The sequence below is a fragment of the Schistocerca cancellata genome, chromosome 9, assembly GCF_023864275.1.
Source record: "Schistocerca cancellata isolate TAMUIC-IGC-003103 chromosome 9, iqSchCanc2.1, whole genome shotgun sequence".
Taxonomy (NCBI): domain Eukaryota; kingdom Metazoa; phylum Arthropoda; class Insecta; order Orthoptera; family Acrididae; genus Schistocerca; species Schistocerca cancellata.
In genome coordinates this window covers 293,365,971-293,388,604 of record NC_064634.1, presented here as the reverse complement: position 1 = coordinate 293,388,604, position 22,634 = coordinate 293,365,971, and positions in this window count along the sequence as shown.

Genomic DNA, 22,634 nt, shown 5'->3' with positions numbered 1-22,634 from the left:
TATATGCCTCCGTATGAGCCCTAATTTCTCATATCTTATCTAAGTGGTCCTTACTTGCAGTATATGTTGGAGGCACTACAATCGTTCTGTAGTCAGCTTCAGATACCGATTCTCTATATTTTCTCCCGAAAAGAACATCGCCTTCCTTCCAGTGTTTCTGATGTGAGTTCCTGAAGCATGTCCGTAACACTTGCGTGTTGTTCGAACTTACCAGTAACAAGTGTAGTAGCTCACCTCCGAATTGCGTCGATGTCTTTCTTTAATCCGAACTTCATTGATCCCAAACACTCGAGTAGTACTTAACAACAGGTGGCCCTAGCGTCCTATATGCGAGCTCCTTTACAGATGAACCACACTTTCCTACAATTCTCCCAATAAACCGAAGTCTATCGGTAGCCTTCCTTATCACAAACCTCACATGTCCGCTCTACTTCGCTTTGCAACATTACGGCCAGATATTTAAAGGATACGAGTGTGTCAAGCAGGACACTACTAAAGTTGTATCCGAAAATTACGGATTTGTTTTCCCTACTCATCTGCATTAACTTACATTTTTCTAGATTTAGAGATAGCTGCCATTCATCAGACAAACTAGAAATTTTGTTCAAGTCATCTTGTATCCTGCTCTGGTCACTCACCTTCGATATTTTACCGTACACCACAGCATAATCAGCAATCAACCGTACATTATTGCCCACGCTGTCCGCCAAATCATTAACACATGTAGGGAATAATAGCAGTCTTATCACAGTTCCCTGGGGCACTCCTGACTATATCCTTGACTATGATGAACAATCGCCGTCGAGGACAACATACTGTATTCTGACATATCTGTGAACCTATTCCATGTGCTCATACCTTCTTTAACAACCTGCGATGGGGTACCGTGTTAAAGGCTTTCCGGAAATCTAGAAATACGTTGTTCTACATCATGTGACAAAAGGGTAAGCCGAGTTTCGCACCAGCGTTGGTTTCTAAGATCATCCTGATTCGTGGACATGAGACTCTTTATCTCAGCAAAACTTATTGTATTCGAAATAAGAATGTGTTCAAGAATTCTGCAGCAAACCTATCTCAGGGATATTGGTCTGCAATTTTGCGAGTCCGTCCTATTGCCCTTCATATATACAAGAGTCAGCTGCGCTTTTTCCCAGTCGCTCGAATCTTTGCGCTGGGCGAGAAATTCACGGTAATTGACAGCTAGGTAAAGAGCCAATGCTGTAGAGTACTCTCTGAGAAACCGAATTGGGATTCCCTCCGGACCTGGTGTTTTATTTGTTTTCAACTCTTTCAGTTGTTTCTCTGCACCAGGGGTGCTTATTACTGTGAGGGTTGCCTAGAAAGTAATGCATCGCGTTTTTTCTTCAACCATTCTTTATTGAACATAATGATGATGATGATGTTTCGTTCGTGGGGCGCTCAACTGCGCGGTCATCAGCGCCCATACGAATTCCCAATTTATACGCAGTCCATTTGGTGAAGACAACACAAACATGCAGTCCCCGCGCGGAAAAAAATCCCCAACCCGGCCAGGAGTCGAACCCGGGGCCCCGTGATACAGAGGCAGCAACGAGCTGCGGACTGAACATAATCAGAATTCACACACGAAGGAATGGTATTTATCTACTCACCCAATTTTTCACGTAATCTCCATCCCGTTCTATGGCCTTCCTCCAGAGCGGAACAAGGGCGTGCATGCCCTGTCGGTACCAATACTGGTCCAGGTGGCGGAGCATCCACACTTCCTTTGCTGATTGCCAGATGCAGCGCCAACTGCCGAGTCGTAATGCGTCTGTCCTCGCGGATGACGTCAGATCGATGCAACATGTCATGCGTGACAGCTATGAATGGTCTCCCTGACCGCTGCAAATCGTGGAGCTGCGCCGAACCGCCTTCTGATGACCTCACCCTCCGTGCCCAGCGACTAACTGTACTTCAGCACATACTCCATAGACTTGGTACAAGCGTTTGTGAATTTTCACCAAATTCAATGACGGCACGTTGCTTGTAACGTACATCACCTACAGACGACATTTTGAAACTGTCCTGCAGCTACGCTGTCTGTCGAAAGTGACAGAAACTTGGCGAGCTCACTCGGGAGACTTCATATAATACATATGTAACATTTCGCATTCGTAGCATTGTTTTCGGCTGAGAAAAAAAATGTGGTGCATTACTTCCTGAACAACCCTCGTATTTCTTCAATACGAGTGTCTGTTCGATGGTCAAACGATGGTATGTTTGTACGATTCTCCTGGGTGGTCGATTTCTTAAACTTGGAAGTTAGAACTTCGATTTTCGTTTTGTTATTTTCAAGTGCCACGCCACACTGGTCAGCAAGTGACTGGACGGAAGCCTTAGACCCAGTTACCTATTTTACATAAGACCAGAATTTATTTGGATTCCCTGCCAGATCGTTTGCCAAGGTATGACGGTGGTAGTTGTACGCTTCGGCATAGATCTTTTCACAGACGGACGAATCGTTACTAAACTTTGTTGGCCATCATTTGCGCGTTCTCTTTTGAACCGAGAGTGCAACAGCTTCTGCTTCCTCAGAATTTTCCAAACCTCACTATTAAACCATGATGACTCTTTGCCTTCCTTAATTCACACACTAGGCATATAATTTTCCAGAATACGATTTACAAACTGCTTAAACTCACTAGAACTGAGTGATGTTAAATCACTGTGTAAGTGAGATGCTAACAACTGCTTACCCGCTCTTTCCAGCAGAAACACCACCATAGCCCCTTTGACTGATTTATTAACTTCCGTAATCATAGGTGCTATAATGATACCACGATCGCTGACCCTCGCTTCTATACAGTCGTTTGCCTAAGAGCTTCCATGTTTAGTAACAGAAACTCCAAACTTATCAGTAAGAGTTTGTGTGCACTTCTTGTATGAATGGAATCCGAACAACTGTCATCATATCGCAGAAAAGCCGTAGCTGTTTTTCGCTAAGTTATCAACCTGTGACAAAAGGTTCGTCATCCGTTAGGTTGTACACGAAATCTTACTTCAACAGCACGCCCTCCGTAAAACTAGTCTTTGTTTAGCTGTTACGTAGCTCTGGGACATAACGGGGTGATGTCACCTCCATTGCCAACGACTTGTACGCGAGCAGTCGCTGAAAGGACAGTATAAAAGGAAGGTGAGCCAAAGATTTTAGTATGTAAGTGCAGCCGCTGCGTTCAGTATCCCATGGCAAGGTCCTGATGTCATACTATCAGCTGTAATAAGTGCTTGTTATGTGTAGTATTGTTTACTCAGGGAATACAGGATATGCAGATAACGTCGCACTAAAACAGCAAATAAACAAACAATCTTCATACGCATGGTCTCCACGTAAATGTCTGAATGTAAAGCGTTAGTGTCCCATGCAAAAGTAGCAGTGATTTTACAGATTACACTTACAGGTAATCAATTAGGACAATTAGGACCTATAGGACGTCTGTTGTGTTTTAAGCTTAGTAGCACGTCCTTCTCTACATATTAGAATTTCACGCTAAACTATAAACCTCCCAGCTCCTCCCTGGTATATGAATGGAGAGCAGTTACATAGGGCTAGAGAATAGCAAGGTGTGGCATCTCCAGTATGACAATGTGTGCTAAGCACTGTGCTTGCTTTGGCCGCTACTTTCCGTATAAACCTACTGTATATTTAAGAAGCGAAATCTAGCGGTCCTGTACGCCACTGCATGGTGAGAAACAATTGGTGCCATATGAAATATGATATTAATGGCCCTGGAATATTGCGACAGGGGTTGCCTTTCTGCGGTTGCCCGCTAAGGCCAGCAGCAGCGCCGCACGTTTTCGCAAATGGAGAAAACATGTAATTTCGTTCCCTTGCTTTTGTGGAGGCGCTATTTTTCTGAATGATTTTGTTTCCCTCCCCACATATGAGTGCAGTGGGGCGAGCGCAGCGCCAGAGGGTGCACGGCCAGCCACGGCGAACCACTGCTGCACACCAGGTGCTGGCCGCACTGTTGCGTTTCCTGGAACACAACAGCGACTTCTATACCGCGGGCTTCCTCCGCGTGAACGAAACCTGTGGTGTTATTAGGCAATGGATTTGAAAATTTCTGTAATTTCTTCAATTTTGGTATTGTTTCTGATCGTCGACTTCCGTTGTATACTGGACACTGGTATCGAGAGGAAGCCAAGAAATTAGTTTGGGTCTCATTCTTGTGTAGCAGCACACTTTAAAAGCTTCTATCTCTTCATGCCTAAACCATTCATCGCCCATGTTTCATTTCCATACATAGCTTCACTCCATACAAATACTTTCACAAAAGACTTACTGGCCGGCCACTGTGGCCGAGTGGTTCTAGGTGCTTCTGTTTCGAACCACGCTGCTGCTACGGTTGCAGGTTCGAATCCTGCCTCGCTCATGGATGTGTGTGATGTCCTTTGGTTAGTTAGGTTCAAAATGGTTCAAATGGCTCTAAGCACAATGGGACTTAACATCTGATGTCATCAGTCCCCTAGAACTTAGAACTACTTAAACCTAACTAACCTAATGACATCACACACATCCATGCCCGAGGCAGGATTTGAAACTGCGATCGTAGCAGTCGCGCGCTTCCAGATTGAAGTGCCTAGAACAGCTCGGCCACCGCGGCCGGCGGTTAGTTAGGTTTGAGTAGTTCTAAGTCTAGGGAACTGATGACCTCCGATGTTAAGTTCCATAGTGCTTAGAGCCATTTGAACCATTTTGAACCTTGACCTATCTTCTACGAGAAGTCTTAGGGTCATTTCTGCCTCGCGTGTGCGTGTACTTCTCAGGGATTCACACTATTCTCCCCTGAGGACAGCTTCTACCAATTTTTCCATTCTTTTGTAGACAATTCGTGTTAGTATTTTGTCAGCACCTGCTTTCATTGGAACTGGAATTACTAAATTCTTCTTGAAGTCTGAGGGTATTCCACCTGTCTCATACATCTTGCTCACTAGATAGAAGAGTTTTGTCATATTTCGCTCTCCCAAGGCTATCAGAAGTTCTAATGGAATGTTGTCTACTCCCGGGTCCCTGTTTCGACTTAGGTCTTTCAGTGCCATGTCAAATTCTTCACGCAGTAGCACATCTCCCATCTCATATTGACGTCCGTCTTCTTCCATTTCCATAATATTGCCCCCAGGTACATCTCGTTTGTAGAGACCCTCTATGTAGTCCTTTCACCTTTCTGCTTTCCGTTCTTTTCTTAGAAATAGTTTTGAACTCGAGGTCTTAATATTCATACAAGTCGTTCTCTTTATACTCCTTCCACCTTTCGGCTTTCCCTTCTTTGAATAAAGGTGGTTTGCCATCTGAGCTCTTGATATTCATACAGGTGGTCCTCTTTTCTACAAAGGTCCCTTTAATTTTTCTCTAGGTGGTATCGATCTTATCCGTAGTAATACATGCATCTGCATCCTTAAATTTGTCATCTAGCCGTTCCCGCTTAGCCGTTTTGCACTTCCTGTCGGTCTCATTTTTGAAACTTTTGTATTCCTTTTCGGCTGCTTCATTTACTGCATTTTTATGTTTTCTCCTTTCATCAGTTAAATTCAATATCTCTAGTCCTACCCAACGGTTTCTACTAGCCCTCGTCTTATTCACTACTTGATCCTTTGCTGCCTTCACTGTTTCATCTCTCAAAGCTACCCATTCTTCTTCTACTGTATTCCTTTCCTCTGTTCTTGCCAATCGTTCTCTAATGATCCCTCAGAAAATCTCTGCAATCTCTGTTCTGTCAGGTTATGCGGGTCCCATATCCTTAAATTTCTACCTTTTTGCAGTTTCTTCCGTTTTAATCTACCGTTCTTAACCAATAAATTGTGGTCAGAGTTCACATCTGCACCTGGAAATGGTTTAAAATTTAACATCTGGTTTCGAAATCTCTGTCTTACCATTATATCTATCTCAAACCTTCCGGTGTCTTCAAGGTTCTTTCATGTATAGTCTTCTATCACGATTCTCAAACCAAGTGTTAGCTGTGATTATTATGCTCTCTGCAGGTGGCTTCCTCTTTCATTTGTTTCCCCCAGCCCAAATGCATGTACTGTTTTTCCATCTCTTCCTTTTCCTAGTATTGAATTCCAGTCCTCGATGACTATTAAATTTTCCTCTCCCTTACCTACTTGTTATTTTCTTTGTCTCATCACACTTTTTCAATCTGTTCATCATTCGCGCTACTAGCTGCTACATAAACTTGTGTCGCTGTTGTGCATGTTGGCTTCTTGTCTGTATAAGCTACAACAATGTGTTCACTATGCTGTTCATAGTAGCTTATCCATGATCCTATCTGTTTTTTTTTCTTCGTTATTAAATCTACTCCTGCATTACCCCAACTTGATTGTGTATTTATAACTCCCTCTATAACTTTAACCTATCAATTTCCCTTTGTAAATTTTGTAATCTACCTGCCCGATTAATGGATGTGACATTCCACAGTCCAATCCGTAGTTTCGTTTCCCTCGATAACGATATCCTCCTGGGTAGTCCCCGCTCGGACATCCGAATGGGGGACCATTTAGCTCCGCAATATTGTACCCAAGAGGATACAATCATCATTTAACAATACAGAAAGGCTGCATGCCCTCGGAAAAAATTACAACTGTAGTTTCCCCCTGCTTTCAGCCGTTCGCTGCACCAGCACAGCAAGGCTGTTTCGGTTGATGTTAAAAGGCAAGGTCAGTCAACCATCTAGAATGTCACTCTTGCAAGTACTGAAAAGACTGCTGCCCCTCTTTAGGGACCACACGTTTGTCTGGCTTCTCAGCAGATACCCGTCAGTTGTGGTTCCACATACGGTGCGGCTATTTGTATCTCTGTGTCGTGCAGGCTTCCCCACCAACGGCAAGGTTCATTGTGACTTCGTAGGCTTTCGCGGTGTAATAAGTCTTGAAAGTCTCTTCGGGTTTGCTGCCAGATCCTAAAATCAACTCGATTCAACATTTCGGCCATCTAACTGTTCGCTATCTTCAGGAGAACGCTGCTTCTGCTGATGAGTCCCGCTGAGAAATACTCTGTGGATCTGGTTACGGCGACTTTTGTAGCAGTAGTACCCCAAATTCTAGACAATCTTGAGCATGGAACATTGTCAATAGGGTGTCGATTTACACTCCGCCGCGATCAAGGTGGTAGGCATTTTGGACACCATCTATAAGCGTACAGTTCTGTACTTTTTACGTATTGTACTGTATAGTGGCAGAACAGACTGAACATTCCGTGATAAAAGAGAACGAGTTTCGTGTGACTGTGGTTGTGTTACTGTGTGTTTTGTGATGTGCGTTTTGGTGATTACGTATTACTGGCTCATTCACTGTTGCGAAGGCATTTTCACAGTAACAAATGGTAATTGAGGTAACAATCCGAATAACTCATAATTAGACTTCACTCTGGAGCCCACGTGTGCCTTGTACCAAAATACTCAGGAAATGTCCCTGAACAATCTCCGTTTATTGGTCTGTGGAGTCCTCGTTTACCCTGTATTTTACGACGTATATAAAGTTTCTGCTTTTTAAGAAAAGGTGCGACAAGTACCGGACAGATCCTATAGTTTCTTTCAAGCGATGAACGTCAAATGCCGTTTTACTTCCGCCGAACAAAGATTCATCTCTTGCAAAGTTACTGAATCGTGCTCACGTAACTGCTATCGCAGGACAGGAAATCATACGTTAGGTTGAAGAAGAGCCAACGTCGAGCACAGTTTACCACGATCGTATTGTATACTTTACTCCGGTTTGCTCCACCCGCTTGCAGCAGGTGCCTGGCGCTGCGTTTTGTAGGACGGGCATCGTAATAGTGATGCAGGGATCCGACTTTGGAAAGAATAAGGAAGAAAAAAGAAGAGAGTGGCAAATGACTTTTTCGGCCTTTTTCGCTGAAGTCGCGAGGACAGCGGCGGTGGGTACCTCAGGATTTAGGTGCTGCTGGTGGCATATAAGTTATAGCGACGTTAATGGACTCATTCGAGGCGCGTCGGCCATACCGCGCAATCTATACTTCCTTATTCGCCGAGGCGAGCTGTCCGGAGGCGTATTTCCACGAGTTATAAAGTACGACCGCCCACGAAATTGATTCTCTCGGCTTAAATCCGCCCTGCGATGGATGTGCTCCATACATCCTTGTTCTGCGAACCTCAGCATCGCGCATCCTCGAGCCTGAGGAAATTTTCTCCGTCTCGGTATGAGCTACGTGTCCAGTCCATCCGCAGTGAGCTAACCTTGATTCCCTTCCCCGGTACCATAAAACCTATGTTGAGATGTACTTATACATAAAATGGGTTTAGCACCTAACACGTTGAATGACCGGAATAAATCAAGAAAAACTGATGATAATAACTCACAAGCCAGACAAGACATTTGTAGACAGTAGTCGATGGTATCGGAAGGACAGAAATACGGCAAAAGCATCATCCTTGTTTGAAACGGTAAATTTTCTAATCTACTTCGGGCCGTCGTGTGTTGTACAACGCTGCCCCATAACAACAGTTGTGTAGACCTAGTTCCTGAAGACGTTGCGCGATACACTACCGCTGTATGATATGTTTCCTGTGACTAATATGCCAAGATATTTTACACAGGATTTATCTGGAAAGAACGTGTATCATTTGACGTTAGTGATAGTATTCTTTTGGTTAACTGGAGACGTTAACTGAAGAAAAGTTTATGCGCAAATGAGCAAAAGTACCAGCTGTAAATTTCTTTTCTAAGGCCTACTTTTCATTGGGGACCCAGAGATAAGCGAGAGTACGAAGTTTGTGTTGTTGTTCGACCTTCCTTTGAGTTGAGCCAGTCGTTAATTTATAATACTTCTACTTGAATACTTGCTATTGGAGCGTTCAGTCGTGAGAGATGCTACTGTAAAACTAATAGTGCTACGTTTACATCAAATTGTGTCTGTCAGTTTCACTGATGTTGGAGTGGTTTCGAGAGTGGAAATGTTACATAGGTTTAGGATAAGTTACCCGACTTTGTTTATTTGGGGATGAAAGAAATGGACACCAATACTAACCCCTCCATTGTCACGATATTGTAAAAGCGATTTAATGTAGAATACTGTTACGGTTGTTGGAGAATGCTCAAAGTCAGATAATATAATGTCACTTACATAAATTGTGGAAGTCTTAATGAACGGTTGCCTGACCAATTTGGACACGCACTTCTATTGACCAGAGACTTGATACATAAATGCCAACTTCCACAATACTTTTTTTAAACTCTGTTTCAAATGGCAGTAAATGAAAACTGTTGAAGAACATTGGATTTTTTCAGTGATAAACCTTGGTACGCTATTTTGAATAGTAATGAAATCTGCAAATGAAAACACGTCCTCATCTAACTTGTAATACTGTGACTCGTTGATATTTTAGTGATGTGCTTTCTAACATTATTCTGGTTGTGAAATAATAATAAGGCAGTAACAAAGATTATGCAACGTTTATAAAACCACACACGAATAGCATATTAAACAAAGTTAAACAGACTGCTCATAATGAAATATAGTATTCTCTAAACAGTTTCAATATTCTGTTATGAACAGAAATATTCCTTTTGACTAGAAAGTATTAAAGTTGTAAAATATTAATTATAGTTCTGTATTTTTTCAAACATGCTTTGAAGTTCCTCACATTTCGTGAACAAGACACTACATCAGAAAGCTGGCCTGTCGCAAGTGCTCTTTTTACAAATGGTTTGCTAATGCAAAGTAAACCTGACTTGCCCTGATAAGAAATCTATGTCTTGTAATAACCCCTGTAATGACAGAAATGGCGCATTATTAAACGCAATCTGACTAACGAAGCAACTGAAATTAACTGAGTGGCACGCCCTCACAATTTCAGAGCAACGTAACAGTAACAGTCAGAGTACCAGAAATTCAATAGTAGTGAACATGAAAAATCAGTCATGAGATCCTGACAATACCTAAAAAGTTAAAGTTAGCAAGTTATAATCAAGAATGAACTGTGAATAACCACTAGCAGTATGTATTAAAGTCAATTGAACGATAGTGAACTTCGAAAGATTTGAATATGCATGATTTCACATCTGATGCTAGACACCTAGAGATAATACTCTTTTTGAAATGGCTTGTAGAACATGAGTAAGTGCACTTTTGGAGGATAAAGCTCAGCGGCTCTCCAAATAGCGTCCATCATCAAAAACCACATTTATTAAGTCTGAGACAACACGAAATCACGAAATGATTTACATAGTAAGTGAAATGGGAGTTAATATTTGAATTTAGAGTATATAACTGAGTCAAAACCGAATCAACATAGTACACATGACCCCATGACGTCATAAATACATGTGAGCACAAGTCAGACATAACAGCATCCCTAGAGCTTAATTTCTTATACGACAGAAATCAAGTCATTGGGCAAACGAAACTGAAGGAAAGAGGGACTGAATCGATTGTATAAATGTTTCATATTACATGTCAGAAATTTGATTCTGTAACCAGAATCGGGTCTACTGGCTACACAAAGACGCGAACCTAGTGCAACGCTACACAGTTCAGTCCTGGAATTCATAGCAAATTCAGCAACACGAATTTACTAGCGGAAAATTTAGCCGTGAAGTGCGAACATCTCATGAATGTCCTTAAGACAATCTCAATTAATAGAATTATCTCACCAAGGCTGGAATGCCGCGACAGCTGTAGGTTGTATATAATGGTCGACGAAAAATTCTCTAGAATATATCTGTCATTAAGTTTCATATTGGTATCCATTACCGTTAGTGGCCAGGTCTTGTACGTGTTTAATGGTGCGAGATAAGGTCCTGGAAGAAAGTACTTTTGTTAGGTCACAACAAGCTCTATCGGCTGCCACCAGCTGTAGCTTAATTTCACACGACGTATAGGTCATTGTGGAAATGAGGCAACGCTTGCTTGCCCAAAATAGTAATGTGTGTGTCCGTGTCCTTCCCAGAATGACGTTGTTACAGAGCAAAAACTCTCCCTCGGACAGCTTACCGTGACACTTCGTCTTTGCAAGTTCCTGTAACCTCGTGACGAAATAGTATGCTCCTGTAAGGGTTTGCTCTTTACAAAAGTAATCTCTTAGGACCACACCAGGGCAGTGCTAAAACTCACTCAACACGCACTCAGATTGTTAGTTGGATCTTCCCCTTTTTCTGGAGGTGATGAATACACTTGTTTCTACTGCATCCTTTCCTCCTTTGTCTAATGGTCATAATAATACCTTCAGCACACGTCCAAGGTGATTAGGTAGCTAAAGAAGTCATTTGGTTCGGTCTCACACGGCTACAAGAATGCTACTGAAGCCTCTTTTCGAAGGAAGGAGGGAAGACTAGAGTATAAGGTACCGTCGACATTGAGGTCATTAGAGACGGAGGACAAGCTCGGAATATTTCTACGATGGGGAACGATATCAGCCGTTTCTAAAGGACCATACCGGCAGTTTCTTTGAGCGGTTTAGAGAAATGGCGGGAAACCTAAATGCGACTCTGAACAGTCGTCCTCTTCAATGTGAGTCCAGTGTGCTAACAACTAAGCCACCTCGATCGGTTAGTCTCATTATAGTGCTTTGTTGAAAATCAATTCCACCGATTCTGTGTGGATTGTTGCAGCGTTCTTCGCCGTCAGTCGCAGGTAACGAATTTCACGCTATACTCCACTCTGACAATAGGAAAGCTGGTAACACATGGTGCAACACAAATCATTACAAACCAAAAGAAGACAGATTCTAACCAAATAGGTCTACTGGTGATTAGTGTCGAAATATGAACGCACAGTTCTGGAAACGGACCTAAACAACGTAGTAGGGGTATATTCTTTTAGAAATAGAAGTTCCTGTTGGTTTAATGATGTTTCCTATAGAGTACTAAAGACTTGTTCCCATATAATGAGGCTACTCTTATCTGAAATACACTCCTGGAAATTGAAATAAGAACACAGTGAATTCATTGTCCGAGGAGGGGGAAACTTTATTGACACATTCCTGGGGTCAGATACATCACATGATCACACTGACAGAACCACAGGCACATAGACACAGGCAACAGAGCATGCACAATGTCGGCACTAGTACAGTGTATATCCACCTTTCGCAGCAATGCAGGCTGCTATTCTCCCATGGAGACGATCGTAGAGATGCTGGATGTAGTCCTGTGGAACGGCTTGCCATGCCATTTCCACCTGGCGCCTCAGTTGGACCAGCGTTCGTGCTGGACGTGCAGACCGCGTGAGACGACGCTTCATCCAGTCCCAAACATGCTCAATGGGGGACAGATCCGGAGATCTTGCTGGCCACGGTAGTTGACTTACACCTTCTAGAGCACGTTGGGTGGCACGGGATACATGCGGACGTGCATTGTCCTGTTGGAACAGCAAGTTCCCTTGCCGGTCTAGGAATGGTAGAACGATGGGTTCGATGACGGTTTGGATGTACCGTGCACTATTCAGTGTCCCCTCGACGATCACCAGTGGTGTACGGCCAGTGTAGGAGATCGCTCCCCACACCATGATGCCGGGTGTTGGCCCTGTGTGCCTCGGTCGTATGCAGTCCTGATTGTGGCGCTCACCTGCACGGCGCCAAACACGCATACGACCATCATTGGCACCAAGGCAGAAGCGACTCTCATCGCTGAAGACGACACGTCTCCATTCGTCCCTCCATTCACGCCTGTCGCGACACCACTGGAGGCGGGCTGCACGATGTTGGGGCGTGAGCGGAAGACGGCCTAACGGTGTGCGGGACCGTAGCCCAGCTTCATGGAGACGGTTGCGAATGGTCCTCGCCGATACCCCAGGAGCAACAGTGTCCCTGATTTGCTGGGAAGTGGCGGTGCGGTCCCTTACGGCACTGCGTAGGGTCCTACAGTCTTGGCGTGCATCCGTGCGTCGCTGCGGTCCGGTCCCAGGTCGACGGGCCCGTGCACCTTCCGCCGACCACTGGCGACAACATCGATGTACTTTGGAGACCTCACGCCCCACGTGTTGAGCAATTCGGCGGTACGTCCACCCGGCCTCCCGCATGCCCACTATACGCCCTCGCTCAAAGTCCGTCAACTGCACATACGGTTCACGTCCACGCTGTCGCGGCATGCTACCAGTGTTAAAGACTGCGGTGGAGCTCCGTATGCCACGGCAAACTGGCTGACACTGACGGCGGCGGTGCACAAATGCTGCGCAGCTAGCGCCATTCGACGGCCAACACCGCGGTTCCTGGTGTGTCCACTGTGCCGTGCGTGTGATCATTGCTTGTACAGCCCTCTCGCAGTGTCCGGAGCAAGTATGGTGGGTCTGACACACCGGTGTCAATGTGTTCTTTTTTCCATTTCCAGGAGTGTATATATAATGCATCATTAACTCAACGCATTTTTCCGGAGAGACTGAAACATGCTGTTGTTAAACCCCTCTTTAAGAATGGTGATAAGACATATGTCAGTCAACTGCTGACCTACTTCATTGTTGACATCATATTCCAAAATGTTAGAGAAAGTAATGTTTTCTAGAATAGTATTTCACCTTAGCAACAATGACATTCTCAGCAAATCACGGCTTTTGTTTGAGAAGAGTTGCGCTACTGTGAATGCCATTTACATGTGCACGCACCAAATTTTACAAGCATTCAATAATAAAATAGTGCGGGCTGATATTTTATGCGACCTGTCTAAGTTATTTGACTGTGTGAATCACAGTATTCTCCTAGATAAAGTGAAGTTTGTGGGATTAATGGTATTAGCCAACGAACGTCTAATGTCATATCCAAGTGTAGCCGAGCGGTTCAGTCTGGAACCGCGCGACCGCTACGGTCGCATGTTCGAATCCTGCCTGAGGCATGGATGTGTGTGATGTCCTTAGGTTAGTTAGGTTTAAGTAGTTCTAAGGGACTGATGACGTCAGATGTTAAGTCCCACAGTGCTCAGAGCCATTTGAACCTTTTTTTTTTTGTGGCATATCCAACCGAAGGAATACAGAGAGTTGTACTTCATAATTCTACCAAAACAGTCCGGTGACGGAATTCTCACTGGGAAAACATCAGCTGCATCAGCTGTAGGGCTTCCCAAGGCTCCTCTACTGTTCCTCATATATGTAAATGATATTCCGGCTAACATACAACAAGCAGAATTAGTTATTTTTGTAGCTGGGGCTAGTGTTGTAATCAATCTAAGTACACATACAGATACAGAAGAGACGCTAAACAATTTTGTTAAAATTGTCATTGACTTGTTTTGTGCGAATGTTTTCCTCCAACTTATTCAGCCCTGCACATCTAGGGGTACTACACCAATGATAGTGTTGTAACACAGTGTGAGGAAATTATAGATAGGGGGAAAACTTCAAAATTCTTAGGTCCCCTTACTGATGAGAATTTAAACTGGATAAAAGCACATTGTGGAACGCCTGAAGCTACTAACTTTATTCACATTTGCGCTTAGAACGGTTGCAAATCTTGGGGAGAGACAAACCAGTAAGCTGATTTGTTTTGCATATTTTCATTCAATAATGTCATATGGATTAACGTTCTGGGGTAACACATTTTTAAGAAAGAAAGACTTTATAGCTCGAAAACCTTACGTAAGAATAATATGATGTGCTCAGTCACGATCATCTTTTAGTACACATCTGTTTAAGGAGTCAGCATTCTCACTACTGTTTAACGGTATATTTATTCCCTCATAAAGTTTGTTTAAATGATCCACTGCAGTTCAATCATACGTTAGGTACTCTTCATAACATCCTGAAGCACCCTTTCCACATCCGGAATGACTCCCCCCATCTCTATGGATACGGAGTGCACACTGGCTTCCTTCCGCTCCTTGGCAGCCATGTTCCTAAGGAGCCCCATTATTTGGAGCTCCCAACTACCAGCAAACCCAACCTCTGTGAATGCCCAGGCCTTTCGGGCCGAGAAGCTTCCTCTGGTACAGGGTGCACGATTGCATCCGGCTTAGAGATATAGAGAGCAAGATAACGCCCGAAACCTGTTCGTCAAACGAACCGAGGAGGCCCTACGATCGGCCCCACGGTGCCTACCAGACGTTGGAATGATCTCCCACTCGACCACGGGTGAGGGGTCAACCTCAGTGCAGGCAGTACCCGGGGCGGCTACAGCAGTGGATCGATCGGGGGACACGTGGATCGTGCTCGAAGTCCCTCGCATCCCCACATCCGAACACCCCCACAGTGATGTCCCTTGGCAGCAGCCTCAAGCTGTGTGACGGAAGCCAACACTGTCTGGAGCTGTGAGCGAAGGATCACCAACTCAGCTCGGATCTGTACACAGCAATCACAGTTCCTATCCATTACTGATGTCGCTCCTGTTTGAAGCTCGTAGAAATATCTAATAAACGAACGCTGTACTCGCCTTATTAGCAGCAGGAACACGCGTTGTTCTCTCACTGGTGGTCTAACCGACACTTAGCTGTTCTAACCAAAGCACAAAAAAGCCTGTACGATACGAGGATCTATACAAGGGTCGATAGCAATGGCGGTACTGTACGCTACACTGTTTTTAAAATAAAAGATTGTTCCTAGTAAGCACTCAAACACGAAAGAAATTACAAAGATATACTAGTAACTAGGCAGGTAACTGAAAATAAGTCGCTTCTGTTTGAAGCTCGTAATAATATGTGATAAACGAACGGTGAGCTCGCCTTATTAGCAGCAGGAACATACAGTGTTCTCTCACTGACGGTCTAGCCGACTTTCATCACAGCAACTAGAAATTTCGTCTGTCATTTTGCGGAAAATTCGTTTAAAAGTACTGAATTGTTGACAAGATTAACAGTAATGCAACTTCCAGCAACTGTGTCGAACATCCTTTCAGAACTCTGATTTATTCTTAATGTGAAAGGTTACTTACTTTTTGCTCGTGAATTGGATAAACCACATGTGCCTTGGCTGCCACTTGATACAATGCACTGCTGCTGACAGTGGGGCTGTCTGGCTGATGAGTAACAGAGTCCCTCTGTAGCTTTCCGCAAATATCAGTAACTGGGACGAACTCCCATTACTGTGTGTGGAGCATGCTACATTATTTACTGTGAGTCTTAGGGTCGTTTATAGCCTCAGGTTTGCTCGCTCAAAGTCCAAAATTACCGAATGTCTTCGGATAGAAACAGAGGGTCGTGTAAGAGCAGGATGATTTCGCGCTAAATTCTGGACAAAAGGCATTAACCATGCTGTGGGAAGAACAGAAACAAATTTGGCCTTCACTGAGAAATAATTTCGTGTACTACGTACCAGGATATGAAACATTGTAACAGTAGGAAAAGAAGGCTATTGCACAGATGGCGTGTTTAGAACGAACAGCAATACACAACCGGTACTTAAGTGGCAGATGGTCTTTTGCTCTTTGACGACTTTGGAACGATTTGATTTCCATCTAGGTCGCTAGATTTTTCTCCAAGACCGCTAACGACAGTAATATTCCCGTTATGCAAATGTGTGCCGGGCGACAGTAATACACTTAGCAACTAGGCAGGCGTATAGTGCGGTCTGTGTCCGAACCCGGGTCTGTGGACAGGCCACCCCCCTCTGGTTGTGCCTGCGGCCACCAATCAATAAGCCGATACAGCTGGGTGGCAGGGCGGAGCGGAGCGGGGGCGGCCGCATGCGGGGGCGGCACTGGTGGCGGCTGACCGCGTCCCCACCAACGCCGCCTCCGCCACCGCCACCGGCCAGCCACGCCGCGATTTATGGGGCGCTATGGTGCAGGGAGGCGAGGCCGTGCTGTACAGCCAACAGCCTATCTGGGCGACCCACCAACACATGCGCCACTTCTGTGTAGGCACAGGGCGTCCCAAAAGATACGCTACAAATCTAATGTGCTATACACAGACGGGAAAAGTATCGCAACACCAAAAATAGTTAATGTATAATGAAATTTCGGGACTAATTTTGACTAGGTACCATGTGTAAGTGATTAAAATTGCAAGATCACAGGTTAATGTAAGCGCGGGATAGCTCACTGCAAATGTGAAAGGCTGCAACATCAATAATCGGGGTAACCACCATAATGTTGTCTGCAAGCATGCAAATGAACACGTATTTTGTTCTACAGGTGGAGAATGTCAGTTTGTGGGATGGAGTTGCATGTCTGTGGCACTTCGTCCGTCAGCACATGGACGGTTAATGCTGTTTGTGGATGCTGAAGATGTCACACAGTGATACCTCATATTTGCTCGGCTGGAGACAGATCTGGTAATAGAGCACGCCGAGGCAACATGTCGACACTCTGCAGAGCATGCTGGGTTACAACAGCGGTATACGGGCGAACCCCCTGCAGCCCTGTTCGTGAAGGCAGCAAAACACAGCCAAGCGCTAGACTGACGTAGAGATTTGCAGTCAGGGTGAATGGGACAACCACCAGAGTGCTCGTGCTCTCAAACGAAACCGCACCCCAGACCAAACCACGGCCATCACCAGCTCTTATCAGAAAACACAACATACCCCTACCCTGACCTCGAATGAGCACTCGCTTGACACAACTGGCGGTCGTTTGGGGTCACTGACATGAGAACTACAGGCCGTCTGGCTCTGAGCTGTCCTTGAAGTAACCAATTTGTAACCGTTACTTGTTGTTACTGTGGTGCCAACTGCTGCTCAAATTGCTGCTGCAGACGCAGTACGATACGGCAGAGCCATGTGCCGAACACAATCTTCCCTCTAGGTAGTGCCACATGGCAGTGCGGCGCCGGTCTTCTTGCGACTGTACATTGTCGTGACCGCCGCTGCCAGCAGTCATATACAGTGGTCAAGTCTTGGTACAATGCCGCAGATGGAACTTCCAGCTTTTCGTATACGTGTTACACGAGCTCGTTCATGCTCAATCGTATATTGATAATAGCGTCTTTGTCTCCGTAAAGGCATTCTTAGCTAACGTCAACACACCACGTCCAATCTCAAAGGTAACTGTCGCACACGACCGTTACCGTGCATATTTGAAGCACACCTGATTTTCATCCTCATAGTGTCGCAACTGGTGCCAGTCTTATGCAACTGACATGAAATTTTAATAATCACATTTTACATATAGAAACACGCGTACCAACTGCCTTTTATGTCCCACAACTCCTTCTTAGTGTTGTTATTTTTGCGTGAGTTAGCATCCAAACTCATTAAGATATTCACATCATGACTGGCTTATGAGACACACTATCTCACGAAGTATTTATGCCAATCAATCAGTTTCAATATGAGCGGCTTTGGTGGCACGCTCAGCGTGCTCTAATAACACTCGGGGCAATGTATCTGCATAAACTGTGGCAATGGGAGCAACGATTCGGTTCTTTAAATCATCACTGTGGTTGCCAGGCGTTTGGTAGACTGTGTCCTTAAGAAACCCACTCAGAAAGAGGCCCATCTCTGTAATGTCAATCGACCCAAGATGGCGGGGAACTGAACCACCCCTGACAATCCAACCCTCTTCTCGTTTACATCAGGTGTTTTTATTTCCACTAATAATCTGGTAAAAAACCCGAAATATCAATTGGTCACAGCAGCAGTGCTAATTTTTTTTCCTTTTTGAATAAATCTTTTTTAAGGAACGAGGAGTTTGTATTTATAAACTTTGCATTTCTTTGAAATACAGAGTTATATAGAAAATGGGAAAAATGAACAATGCTATTTTAATAACAATGGCGACAGATGCGAGTTACAAGCTCGTGGCACAAGAATTGGCACAGTACTGCTGAGACAATGGCGCGCGTTACCACGTGGTGTGTCCTATTACGTGGTATGTGTGTACATGCAGTGTGCAGGACTTGCCCCATCTGGTCTGCATGGTGTTTCTCACTGTCGTCGTCTGTCATCATTTGCATTACACAATAGCACCATTCTAGTGAAGAAGTAATTTTACGAAGCACGGTATCAAAAAAGTACAATGTTCCCTCTGCTTTAAAAGATTAAAGCAGGAAGAGCTCAACCAACCTGTGACAACATACGAGGGTTGTAGTGGCAACTACACTCCTGGAAATGGAAGAAAGAACACATTGACACCGGTGTGTCAGACCCACCATACTTGCTCCGGACACTGCGAGAGGGCTGTACAAGCAATGATCACACGCACGGCACAGCGGACACACCAGGAACCGCGGTGTTGGCCGTCGAATGGCGCTAGCTGCGCAGCATTTGTGCACCGCCGCCGTCAGTGTCAGCCAGTTTGCCGTGGCATACGGAGCTCCATCGCAGTCTTTAACACTGGTAGCATGCCGCGACAGCGTGGACGTGAACCGTATGTGCAGTTGACAGACTTTGAGCGAGGGCGTATAGTGGGCTTGCGGGAGGCCGGGTGGACGTACCACCGAATTGCTCAACACGTGGGGCGTGAGGTCTCCACAGTACATCGATGTTGTCGCCAGTGGTCGGCGGAAGGTGCACGTGCCCGTCGACCTGGGACCGGACCGCAGCGACGCACGGATGCACGCCAAGACCGTAGGATCCTACGCAGTACCGTAGGGGACCGCACCGCCACTTCCCAGCAAATTAGGGACACTGTTGCTCCTGGGGTATCGGCGAGGACCATTCGCAACCGTCTCCATGAAGCTGGGCTACGGTCCCGCACACCGTTAGGCCGTCTTCCGCTCACGCCCCAACATCGTGCAGCCCGCCTCCAGTGGTGTCGCGACAGGCGTGAATGGAGGGACGAATGGAGACGTGTCGTCTTCAGCGATGAGAGTCGCTTCTGCCTTGGTGCCAATGATGGTCGTATGCGTGTTTGGCGCCGTGCAGGTGAGCGCCACAATCAGGACTGCATACGACCGAGGCACACAGGGCCAACACCCGGCATCATGGTGTGGGGAGCGATCTCCTACACTGGCCGTACACCACTGGTGATCGTCGAGGGGACACTGAATAGTGCACGGTACATCCAAACCGTCATCGAACCCATCGTTCTACCATTCCTAGACTGGCAAGGGAACTTGCTGTTCCAACAGGACAATGCACGTCCGCATGTATCCCGTGCCACCCAACGTGCTCTAGAAGGTGTAAGTCAACTACCCTGGCCAGCAAGATCTCCGGATCTGTCCCCCATTGAGCATGTTTGGGACTGGATGAAGCGTCGTCTCACGCGGTCTGCACGTCCAGCACGAACGCTGGTCCAACTGAGGCGCCAGGTGGAAATGGCATGGCAAGCCGTTCCACAGGACTACATCCAGCATCTCTACGATCGTCTCCATGGGAGAATAGCAGCCTGCATTGCTGCGAAAGGTGGATATACACTGTACTAGTGCCGACATTGTGCATGCTCTGTTGCCTGTGTCTATGTGCCTGTGGTTCTGTCAGTGTGATCATGTGATGTATCTGACCCCAGGAATGTGTCAATAAAGTTTCCCCTTCCTGGGTTAATGAATTCACGGAGTTCTTATTTCAATTTCCAGGAGTGTATTTATTTACAACTCATACAAAATAGATACGTGTTTCAAAGTTATACTGACTTTCAAAGTTATCACCAGCATTGTGTGTAACCCGTTGCCAGCGATGTGGAAGTCGTAGAATACTCTTAGCAGTGCCAGGTGTGTAGAGAGTTCGAGCGGCTCGGTCTATCGCCCGACCAATTTGTAGCAGTTCTGAAGAAAATACCTTGAAGTGTTTCCTTCAGTTTAGAAATCGACCTGAACTTACGAAAGCTTAAGTCAGGGGAGTACAGTAGTTTCAAAATGGTTCAAATGGCTCTGAGCACTATAGGACTTAACATCTGAGGTCATCAGTCCCCTAGAGTTACAACTACTTAAACCTAACTAACCGAAGGACATCACACACATCCATGCCCCTGGTGACAGTTGGATGTTAATATATTCAAGGTTAAAATGATTGTCAGTTCTTAAGATCGCTCTGAAGGAATGTGTTAAAACATCACTTGTGAACACTTATTACAAGAGAACTCATTCGACAGAACCACAAGATCCAGCTAAAATACGCCAATAATGACCCGTATGAAGATGGTATCTGTTCTTTCGAACATGTCCGAAAGAATAGATACCATCTTCATATAGTTAAGGCTAACCGTCCATTGACCTCTTCTTCTGTGTTGGATGCACACACGTTGCCCGAACTCTCACGGGACTCGGTAAGATTGTCTGCTGCGAGTAATGAGTGTAAAGGGCAGGGGCACTACGAATGTAGTGTGTGGACGTTAATTTGGGAATGTGGGTCTCACGGGGAGCGTGCAAGGGATAAATCCTCGATGGCACAGATGGATAGAGCGTCTGCCATGTAAGCAGGAGATCCCGAATTCGAGTCCCGGTCGGGGCACACATTTTCAACTGTCCCCGTTGATGTATATCAACGCCTGTCGACAGCTTAGGGTCTTGATTTACTTATCATGTCAATAGTGACACGGTCTTTCAAACACGGAAACAAAGAGTTTAGTACGACAGGTTGTTCAGATCATAACTAGTGACTGAGAAATGTAATTGCAATCAAAGAATTGAACCGGTTAACAGCTAAATCTAACCACAAGGTCCCTCTTCTGTTTAACGGCAACCTGTGCCTTAGTACAATTGTTCCTACTGTATTTACGATTAAGAGCTGATTAATTAGAACATTAATGATTGGGTACAAACCAGAAAGGAAAGGCAGTACAATAGTGCGACAAATTTTCAGACGAGAACTAGTGTCTTAGTACAATAATACTGCCTATATTTACGACCAAAGAACCGATCGATTAAAACTCTGAGGGTCGGCTACAAACTAGGAAATAATAAAAAGGGCAGGCAGAGAAGGAAACAAATCATCACGAGGATTACAGAATGTTACTCACCTTTATCAGCAAGCAGTTCCATGAATCCACGGTGCGTCGCAACGGTTACTAAGTGGTGCCGATGACAGCCAGGTAGAAGAGGGCAGCCAGGCCACGAGCGGTCGTCCGACATGAATGTAGCCAACCAACTGACGGGATGTTGGCCTGCTGCTTGTAGCCGCCGCTGACCCCGGTGAAGTACTCCGGTATCTTCGCTCTGCGCAGGACCTCCTTGCGCAGCTCGTGGTTTCGGCCTCTCGGATCTCGTGAACACCTCTTGTCGCAACGCTACCGGCAAGCCTCAAACTACATGCCTCCATCTCGATCCAACGAACCCCGTATATATATCGGCAAGCAAAGACTTTCTAAGGACACAACCCACAGATACCAACTCTTCCTCATAGATATTAGCAATGGGGCCGCAAGAGGTATAGTCGATACTACATCTGAGCAAGTAACGCCAGACAGAACAGCCTGCTAATTCAATGTCACTCGGCTCAGAGGTCACATTAAAATGCTCTTTTTAGGTAACGACGAAGAAACGATTTTCTGAAAATTTAAAAACGCATGTCGCAGATCCTGTCATTAGTATTTAATTGCAGTCACGTTATATCATGTGAACAAATAAGCAGGGAGTCGATAAATTATCTTTACAACTTAATATTCTCGATATTAACAAATGCTTTTCAACGTGTGATAAGATGACCCATACAGTTTTGTTTCCTCATTCATACACATCAGTGTGTGCACCGTTAGAGGCACGAATGATGTCTAGTCGGAATTCCATTTCTCTCCATGTACGATTAGAGATCTCCACAGTGACGAGTTCAATTGCATTGTGAATGCGTACCTTCAAGCCCTGTAGATGTGTAGCCTTGGTTCGGTTCACCATATCCTTTCAAAATCTTTCAGGAAGAGGTCTAGTAGCGT